General features: G+C 37.8%; 1 long non-coding RNA gene across 1 annotated transcript; it reads left to right on the forward strand.

Moving 5' to 3' along the window:
- Window positions 1-4,918: 4,918 nt before the first annotated feature.
- On the forward strand, window positions 4,919-7,355 carry LOC120324735. Its single transcript, XR_005566263.1, has 3 exons — window positions 4,919-5,020; window positions 5,749-6,002; window positions 7,182-7,355. It is a non-coding gene; the product is annotated as an uncharacterized LOC120324735 (long non-coding RNA).
- The last annotated feature ends 2,784 nt before the right edge of the window (window positions 7,356-10,139 follow it).

A 10,139-nucleotide genomic window follows, 5' to 3' on the forward strand; every position in this document is an offset into this window, starting at 1 on the left:
GATATTTCTACAACAGCCAGTTTTAACATGAGGTATGAGTTTGCCTTTACAATATGTTAAGTACACAGCCTTTAATTTCATTACAGACTTCTTAAAGTGATAAATTTTGGAAGATGAATCTTACTTGCTCTTTGTATGAAAATCATTTTATACTTTTCATTATCTTCTTGCCTATTTTTAGAATGGATCTTAAGAAAAGTTCCTTCCCTGAAAGGGTACTCAAACACTGGAATAGGGTGTCTAGGGAGGTGTTGGAGTCACCATCCCTGGAGGTAAAAGATCTGTAGATGTAGTGCTTAGGTATATGGTTTACTGGTGGACTTGACAGGGTTAGGTTTATGGTTGGACTAGATGATCTCCAGAGGTCCCTTCCAAGCCTAACCATTCTGTTATGTGATTCTATGTGAGCCTAGTAACATCTTATCTTGTAATGGGGAACAAAACCTTCACACTCAACATGCAATTTCACCATGGACTTATACCTTTGTGTGCTTTGTTTATTTTCTGTTCTCTGTTTCTTCCTCTGTGATTGCTAAGATTTTATTTTCTTGCTGTTTTGATGCTGAAGTGGAACATTTTTTGTGTAGCCTCTTCTGCTGTAATATAGAAAGATATATCTAATTTATAACCGATTGGAGTTTTGACTACAACGACAAAATGTTTTAGCAGCACCACATTTTCAAGATGTATATAAAGAACTGACTACTGTAGTATTTCAACACATACTACAGTCAAATGGTTCTGGATGATAAAGGAACATTTTATTTCTTGAATGACAGTGCTTTGATATCTTTGTTTTATTAAATTGCATGACGCTGCTGCTGCTGCAGACATTGCTACTATTAATAAGTAATATAAATAATAGTAGTATATACTGTTTGTTAGCTGTTTCATGTGATTTATAAAATTCAAATAACACTGGATATTTTCAATGGATGCACATAGACCAGAAACATGCCATTTTGGTGTATTTGTTTATACAAGAAGAATATATTACGTCACATTATTCTATTTCCATCAGATTTTCTGCTGCTGTAGAATACAAATAGTTTGGACTACTGCACTTATTAATAAGCCAATATTTTAAATTCAATATACAATGTTTCTGCAGAGTCTGTTGCTACAGGAAATTTTCAAAGGAAGTATTGCGACTCTTTTAAGGATTAAAAATACTGTAATAACTTTTATTACTTGGATTTTTTAGTAAAAGCAAAAGTGATATGGGTAATGTGACACAATTCTGCATTACAAAAAACTTATACATGTGCAGAGAACTGAAACCATTATGTTACGCTAAAGTCAGATACACAGACAAGGTAACCCACCTAGTTGATCAAGGGAAGGGAGCTGATTTAATTTTTTGGATATCAGTAAAGCTTTCAATACTATCTCTCATAGGATCCTTCTGGACAAAATGTCCAGCAAACAGCTGGATAAACACATCATGTGGTGGGTGAGCAATTGGCTCATGAGTTAAGCACAGAGGGTGACAGTGAATGGGGTAACAGACTGGTGATCTGTCACTAGTGGGGTTCCACAGGGTCTTGGGCCCTGTGCTCTTCAACATCTTCATAAATGATTTGGATGCAGAACTGGGAGGAGCTATTGATTGACTCCTTTGAAGGCAGGGAGGCTCTGCAGAGAGACCTCAGCAAATTAGAGGACTGGGCAATCACCAACCACAGGAAGTTCAACACGGGGAAGTGCTGGATTCTGCACCTGGGACAAGCAACCCTGGATGTACGGACAAATTAGGAAATGAGGTGCTGGAAAGCAGTGCCAAGGAAAGGGACCTGGTGGTTCTGGTCGATGGCAAGTTGAATATGAGTCAGCAGTGCCCTGGCAACCAGGAGGGACAACCGTGTTCTGGTAGGCATCAGGCAAAGCATCACCATCTGATAGAGGGAGGGGATTGTCCCGCTCTGCTCTGCACTGGGGCAGCCTCACTTTGAATATTGTGGCAGTTTTGGGCACCGCAGTATAAGAAAGACATTAAGGTGTTAGGGAGTGTCCAAAGGAGGGCAATGAAGATGGTGAAGGGCCTTGAGGAGAAGCCGTATGAGGAGCAGCTGAGGTCACTTGGTCTGTTCAGCCTGGAGGAGACTGAGGAGAGACCTCATTGTAGTTTACAACTTCCTTATGAGGGGAAGAGGAGGGGCAGACACTGATTTCTTCTCTGTGGTGATCACTGGCAGGACCTGAGGAAATGGCCTGAAGTTGTGTCAGGGGAGGTTTAGGTTAGGTATTAGAAAAAGATTCTTCTCTCAGAGGGTGGTTGGGCGCTGAACAGACTCCCCAGGGAAGTGATCACAGCACCAAGCCTGACAGAGTTCAAGAAGCATCTGGATGATACTCTCAGGCACCTGGTGTAACTCTTGGGGAGGGTCCTGTGCGGGGCCAGGAGTTGGACTCAATGATCCTTCTAAGTCCCTTCCAACTTGGCATATTCTGTGATTCTGATTCTGTGATGTTAAATACTGAAACTTGGAGGAAACAAAGTTGGTCTTTGGCAGATGTATAAGTAGTTATTTCTTTGTGTGTGTTATTTTTCATTACTATTCTTGACCCTTTTGCAGACACTAATTATAATTCTAAGAGTTAAATAAGAATGAAAGAAACCACTTTTCCAAAAATAATACAGTTATTCTCAACAAGTAAATTAGTTCAAATGAAAAAAATTACAGGTATTTGCACACTGGAGCAAATTAGTGGATGCTATAGTTTGTTAATCTGTTCCTACAACTGACAGGCTTTTCAGTAGGGTGTGCACAAAGTACAGCCATAGCTGTTTCAGAAATGTTCTTTGCAGGTTTTAATAGACAGAGGCCTAGGAGCATGTCTCTTTCCATGATGTTGATTAATATAAATGTACATGTTCTCTTCATCTTATTTTAATATTACTGAACACTTAATTTTGGGTGTCATCTCCTTACAGTTAATTCCTCAAGACAGTACTATTTTGCAAAAGTAAGAATTGTGTATCACGCTGATGTGTTTACAGCTGCTGTATTCAGAAGGCCCTAAAGCACCTCAGATAGGTTATATGTTGGTATTTAATTCATTGTCTGTCTCCCACTTAATGATGCACTGTCAGCCATCAGACAACCCAAGTATAAAGGCCCTTGATTTTTTTTTTTTGCCAAATAACTCTAATGGTATGTCTGGATTGATACCTCCAAAATTCAGTGTCTGTAATAGAAAAATTAACTCTTCTGCAATTCTGGGTACTGCTAGGTTTATGTTTTGAAATAGAGATTGATAGGTTTGCAGGTGGGGTGTGATATATTGTATGACTCAATGAAATGAAAACTATTTGTATATGCTGGGAGTATGCTACGTTTATGCTTTTAAGAACTGAAATTCCTTGCTTTTTTTTTTGCAGGAACATGAGTTCTTTTAACACTATGCTTTGCCATGCTTACATTGCTGAAGAGCAGTATAGGCTTATCCTTGTTTAAAAAATCACACTAATATGATTTGAGTACTTTTATTCCAATATTAGTAAATAGGCAAAGCCTTGAAAACACTGAGGATAGATTCCTCAGAGACCTATGTGACTCCTGTTGCTAGGAAACCATTTTTATTTGTTTTCCTTCAAAATGACTAAATCATTTTATGCCTGGCTTCAAAGGCAGCTGGGAAGAAGTAGAAGGAAACACATTTTAGACGTCTCACCTCTTCCACCCGTTTCTTTCTAATATGAGGAAACCAATGAGTCAACACAATATGGTAGGATTCAGGGGAATATATGAATAACTGACCTAAGAGCAGTATCTGTGTGAGGGTGCATTGTATGAAGCAGGGTGGATATCTGGGTGAGCATACAGCAGAGCCTTGGGACCTTCCTGCCTCCCTCCCAGTCTCCTCTCTCAGACTCTCTTGTACTACCTCCTGTCTGCTCCTTTCCCTAGGGTGTCCCAGGTATTTCTAGTAACTCCTTTTCATCTGCTTTTTGGGGCTCCCTGGATTTTTCTTATCCCTTTCATCCTTCTCCGTCTCCTCAGCCTGGATTCCTCCAGAGAGATTAGATGGGTGGCAGCAGTAATGGCTGTATGACTTTTGCTTGATGAGTGGGACAGGCAGGAGGTGGGTTTGACAGGGCTGAGGTTTGGGCCAGCCTTTCAGGTAAGCCCCAATGGCCCAGTGAAGGTGAGTGGGGGTTACTCAAGTTCATGGTTTAGGCCAGAGGGAGGGCAGGCAAAGGTGAGTCCCCATGGGGTAGCCATGGGGGAGGGAGGCAGGGAAAGGCCCTGGCTCACTCCCTCATTCATCTACCTTCCCAGTGAGCTCCCATAGGTTTGGTCCTTCTTCAGGTCAGGAATTTCCTTTCCCTGCTTCTAGCTTTCCCCTCTCCTCCGTTTCACTCCCCGTCTTGCCATATCCCATGTTTCTTCTGGTGTGCCTCAGCCTGGGTTGGAGCATGAACCAGAGGTAGTGAAGGGGCTTTTCTGGAGTGGATGGAGATCTAGGTCCCATTTGGCACCTGAATTGGAAAAAAAATGAGAACTAAAGTTGCTTATTAACTCCTAAAGTTAGTAAGTGTGATTTGACTCCAGTAGCTGTTCTTGTCCAATGAGGAAAAGCTGCAGTATGAGCCTGTGGGGGAGTTAAGGGTTTGGCACACCAACCTCCCCTGCTTCCCCCAAGTACTTCATACAGAAATGGCTGCTCTCCACGTTCTCTCCTGGCAGAATCAAAGGGCTTTGGGTGGATGGTGAAGCTTCATGTAAGCAAAGGCCTTCAACTTTCTCCTTCCCACCCATCCAGGAAAAAGGGACTCTTTTAATTTGTTTTGCTCCAGATAATCCCTTGAACTTAAACGGTCCCTGATGGTAGCTGCTAACGAGCACACCTGACCCTGTCATGAACAGGCCAGAAAGGCATTACATGGCGAATTTGGGTATCTCAGCACAGAGGAGCTCGACACTAATGGTGTGTGAGTGACTGTGCAGACCTTGCTGTTGTAGACTACCTCTCTCACCTTCTGGGCCACCAGCTTCAGCAAACAGTCATTTCACAGGTGAGTGGGGCCTTAGTGCAGGTGGTACTAGGGCTAATGTTTTGTATTGTTCTCTGGACTTTAAGTTTGGACTTGACAAGGGGGTGGGGGTCATGCTCATAGGCTATTGAGTTAATAACTTATGTGTAATATTCAAATACATATACTAGGTTCTGATATTTTCTTGGCAATCATTTTTCCTCTGCAGTTTCTGTATGACTGGGTATAAAGGATTTTAAGTTTGAGAATAAGACTTCTTTCTCTCTTTTTTTTTTTTTCTTTGTTTGTTTTCTCCTAAATTCTGATTAAACCAATCTTACCTTGCTAGAACTGAGCAATAGAAAGATTGTGACTATACTCTTTTTTTGGAGAATGTCATTCTACTTAGCATGGAAGGCATCTTCCATAGCAGTTGTCAGCCGGAAATGCACAAACCTAGTTAATTTGGTTTAATTTAAAATGAATATTAGATTCTAATGTAGTTATTGAAATAATAACTTTTTCTCTGAGCTTGTATGTAGTAATTCTAGAACTAATATTTAATCTGTTTTGGTCCAACCTAAATAGACACCTGAGAATTGAATAGTATTCAGTATTCTTTTAAGCCTCTTCCCGTTTTTTTTTTTTAAGCAAGGAACAACCGTATGTGGGATTTTTTTGTTGGTGTTTTGCACTTTTAAAAGAGAAATGTGTACATGTTGTATACAACATGCTTTGGACTATGTTATGCCTGTGTAATTTCTTCACAGTACATTTCATTGAAGAACAAAGGAAAAGGATAAGCCTTTAAAAAGCTACAGAAAGGAAAGAGTTGTGTTTCTAAGAGCAAAGATTTAAGCAAAGTCAAAAAAGCTTGTCCAAGTTAAAGGCCCAGGGTTTATCACTATGTGGATATAATCAAACCTGTGTATTCTACACCCTCTATGTAATTTCTGACGGACTGTTAATAAATGGATCATTTGCAGTAGCTGCTGAGGGCACACCTGACACCTCAGGCTACAAGGTGGGTGTTAAAGAAATGCACAAAAGCTAAATCTGTTAAAGTTGCTGTCTGTTGAGAGCAAATTATATCTTGAAAAGAAAAGTTGTTTTTCCCATTTTTCCTTTTATCTGACATATACATATCTGCATTGTGTCGCTATGTTAGTTACTACTATTGTCAGTAGAATCAGTATCTTGATGATGTTTCCATGTATAATGTACGTACTACATGTATGTATTACATATACAAACACATCATCTACCTACCTAAATACGTACACATATGTCTAGATATTTATGCATTCTTCAGAATGAATCTAGATCTTTTTGCTACTTTTCATTCAGATGATGAAGAAAACATTAATTATCTAGATTGAAGTATTAATACCTCCTAAGCTTAGGCAACATTATATTTAGACAGGTACTTTTACAATATCTGTCTAAATATATTAGCTTCATTTAAAAAAGTATTTTCTCCAATCTTTATGCATATTGAGCCTGTAACTTCAAGCAAGTCTGCAGTTGTATTAGAGAGACATGGAGGGGAGGAAATATGTAATTATGTTTTCATTCCTATGCACTGACTTTAACTGGTAAAGAATTACTGGTATTTCAACCTTGAACTGGATTTAAGCAGATTCGCAGTTTTTGTGGGAGATCAAATAATGATTTATTGGCTATTATTAACATTTTCTGTCGGTGTTCCGTAATACTGAAAATGTATATCCTAAAAATGTATATCCTAAGACCTGTAACGTCAGTGTCTCTGTTGCAGCCTTCTGGTAAATTACAAGTCCTATAATGTAAGTCATGGGAAGTTTAATGAGAAAGATGGGACATAAAAAGAAAATGTAGGACGTAATTATCAATGAACTTAATTAAGAAGTAGTAGTAAAAGGAAAATAGTGTTTACATGGTGTGTTTGCATATAGTCTTGCAAATATTCCAAATAATTAAACTATATTTTTAACTACACTTTTTCATTAATACTTCTAGAAAATGGGATCTTGTTCATCACAAATTCTTATTCTGGACTGTTGTTTCTTTTGTTTATGTGGGGGTTGGAGGGTTCCCCAAGCAAGAAATGGGCGAAGAGATAAACTGGTTTAGAAATTTCTCTTCGCTCAAGAAGCCAACTGTGGCTAAAGAAACACCTGTTGAGAGAATGCATGAGAACAACCACCTTTTGTCTTTCCCTTAGAACTGCCTCCTGGCTAGACCAAACTGGCAAAAAGAAGCATTCCTTTCCCATAACTTGGGGAAGGGAAACGGAGGAGGAAAAGGGAACGGCTCAGAATGTACGGCCAAGAGGCCCTAGGAGGTGCTTTTGCCACCCTGTTGTGAGCTCATGTAGCCCTGAGTGTCCACGAATAAACTTCCTTTCCTGCTTAAAAGTCCATGGGTTAGCCTTCTGATTACCTGGAGCTTGCAGTTCGTCTTTTTATAAATGTCATCTCGCTTTTCTTCTATTTTAGACCGGATGACCAGATGAATTTTTCTTTCAGGTATGCAAATAATTTTCAAAGGGTGGAAAGGTTAAGGATTCATAGAGCTGTATTGCATCTAAACAAGACCTAGGCCTAGAAATTAGTAAGTTATTTGTGTTCTGTCAAGTGGACAGTACATCTGCTGTAATGTCTTCTGTCTTTGGTCTTCCTGAAGGGGAAAAAAATGACAGGATAACTGCTTATCATGGCAGTTTGGAGTCTTTTAAAACAAACAACCTTCCTGAATACACATATAGTGATGTTGGTGGCAGATTTTGATTACAAAATGTCAAGGGACCAGTTTTGACCAAGATTTTCAAACTATTTGGGTCAAGCTAGAGGCAGCAGGAGAATACAGATTCTGGCTTCATGTAGGTTGATGTGTTCAAGATTTCACCGAGTCTGGTACATAATGACATTACTGAAATGGGTAGCAAGTAAGCTTTAAAAAGCTTAGTGGTGTTTTTATATTCTCTGGTGCATTAGCTCTTAAAAAATGTTTCAGCTTGCCAGTAGGATCTCTTGCGTGTTTGTGTGCAGCAGATAAATTATAACAGAATTTGTAGTAATGTTGAGTCCATTTTCTGTTTCATTTTTTTCCAGAGAAATTCCTTAATGATTGAAGTTGTCCCTGCCTATTTACCAAGAACTAAGGAACAAAGGGTCTATGATACGTTTAGTCTGTGAAATTAATTCAGTATGAAAGGCTTTTTGGGGTGTGTTTAAATATTCTGAATATGCCAGGTGCCTCACAAACTAACTAGAACTGATGAAAACAATTTTTATCAAGATTACTTCCTAGGGGAGACAGATTTTCAGCAGCAACAATGTCCAGTGACTTTTCACTAGTCTGTGAACTAGTGTCAGGTACCAATTTTGTGCACAGACTTCCAAAAGAAATAAAATAAAAAGAGTAAAAACATGTTGGTAGTTTCTAAATGAATATTTTGATATCTTTCATGTTTTGAAATGACTTTTTATTTCAGAATTTTTTTCTTAAATTTATTCTAAGAGGGTAAAAATTCAATGGATATATTCTCTAAAACCCAGAAAATTTTAAATTTCTGAGAATTGCTGTTGAAGTTAAGAAAGAATTCTGAGTTCTCTAGTCTGATCTAATTGTCTTAGACTTCTACTGTTTTCTTATATTTTCCTTTTTTTTTCTTCCCAAGCATTTTAATTTCATCATGAAATAATCCTTAATTTTCTGTTCTAACATAAATCTATCAAATTCAGAAACTAAAAAATACGGTTCTTTACTTTTCTTTCCTGTTGGTAGTCAAAAAGTAATTACAATCTCATACTTTGGAATAGTCTATTTAAAACAATGCTCTGCCAATTTTTAAGGTAATTACCATGAGAGATCTGTGGTAAAAGTGAAATAAAAACTCTGGAATTCAGTTATAAACATACATTTTGTGAACTACATATTAAATGAGACTATCAGCAGTGCGGGCGACGGTTTTGTTGGAAAAGCCTTTCCAGAATTTGTGGTTTGCCAGTTGAATTCAGAGTGGCACTGTCAATTATTGAATTTTTGAAACAGTACTTAAATCTATTTGTTTCACAATTCACCAGATGTTAACTGAAACTCTTACTGATGTAAAAGGAAGAAAATTAAACTTTATTATTAATTCATTATCTTTACTCCTTTTCCAGCCTCTGGAATATTTAATGATATTTGGAGAAATAGGAAGATAATAATGAAAGCTTTTGAAAGGTACAGAGTTAGATCAGTGCCCCAATACCTGCTGAATTTCTATAATAGTAAACATGACAGTCAAGTTATTTTAAAATGAGCACTGGAAAATGAGAAACTCATCTTTGGTGTCTTGTGTTAGTTATGAAATTGAATAAAAACTTCCCTGTGGTATCTTTAATCTCTTCAGAGTTTGAAAGAAATCCAACAAAAACCAGCCACAAATACCACAACAAAAAGAAACACTTGAAAGTGCCTCTTAATCACTCTGTTGGAATGTTTTAATTCTACCTCAAGAATGGCAGATCTTTGGGGCATCCTAAACAGTTTGCACACACACTTTTATTAACAGCCCGCTTAGGCATTTTTATTCAATAACTGATTATTTTATTATGTTGTCTTATAAAGTACTTATTGCAACTGAGAACTGATTAAATATGTCCACATTTGTCTTTGTGACCCTATAAATCATACAATCTTTAAGGGCTTTAAGATAGCTTGGACTAGTCAAGCAAAGTCCTGCAGTCACAAATCTAATTGTTTTGTGCATTAGTGATGGCTGCTAATTAACCAAAGATATTTCATAACTTTACTACTAAAAATTTGGCTTTTATTATGTAAACACATTTGAAAACAAATCACCTGTTGGGAAAAACGTGAAAAAAATAGTTTAAGCAGAAAGAAAAATTTTAACAGTAGAAAGCATATACCAGAACTCAGCTGGAGAACCAGAACTCAGAAAACATGAAAAAGATAGACATGAGCAGAAGAAAGTAGGCTTTGAACTTCATAACATTCTTTCAGTTTGAAAAAAGATTTATCTTTCTATCCTATCTCTCATTCTATTTCTGTATACAAGTAACCTTTTCTGCTTCAGGAAAATTTTGTGGATGAGAGGACCTTTCACTGGTACAAATTCAACATAATGACCTCCCTGTCTGCTTTCATTTATGCTCTAGAAAACAGCATTTCT

The sequence above is a fragment of the Pipra filicauda genome, unplaced genomic scaffold (assembly GCF_003945595.2).
Source record: "Pipra filicauda isolate LSUMZ 115617 unplaced genomic scaffold, ASM394559v2 scaffold67_size6003252_pilon, whole genome shotgun sequence".
Lineage (NCBI taxonomy): Eukaryota > Metazoa > Chordata > Aves > Passeriformes > Pipridae > Pipra > Pipra filicauda.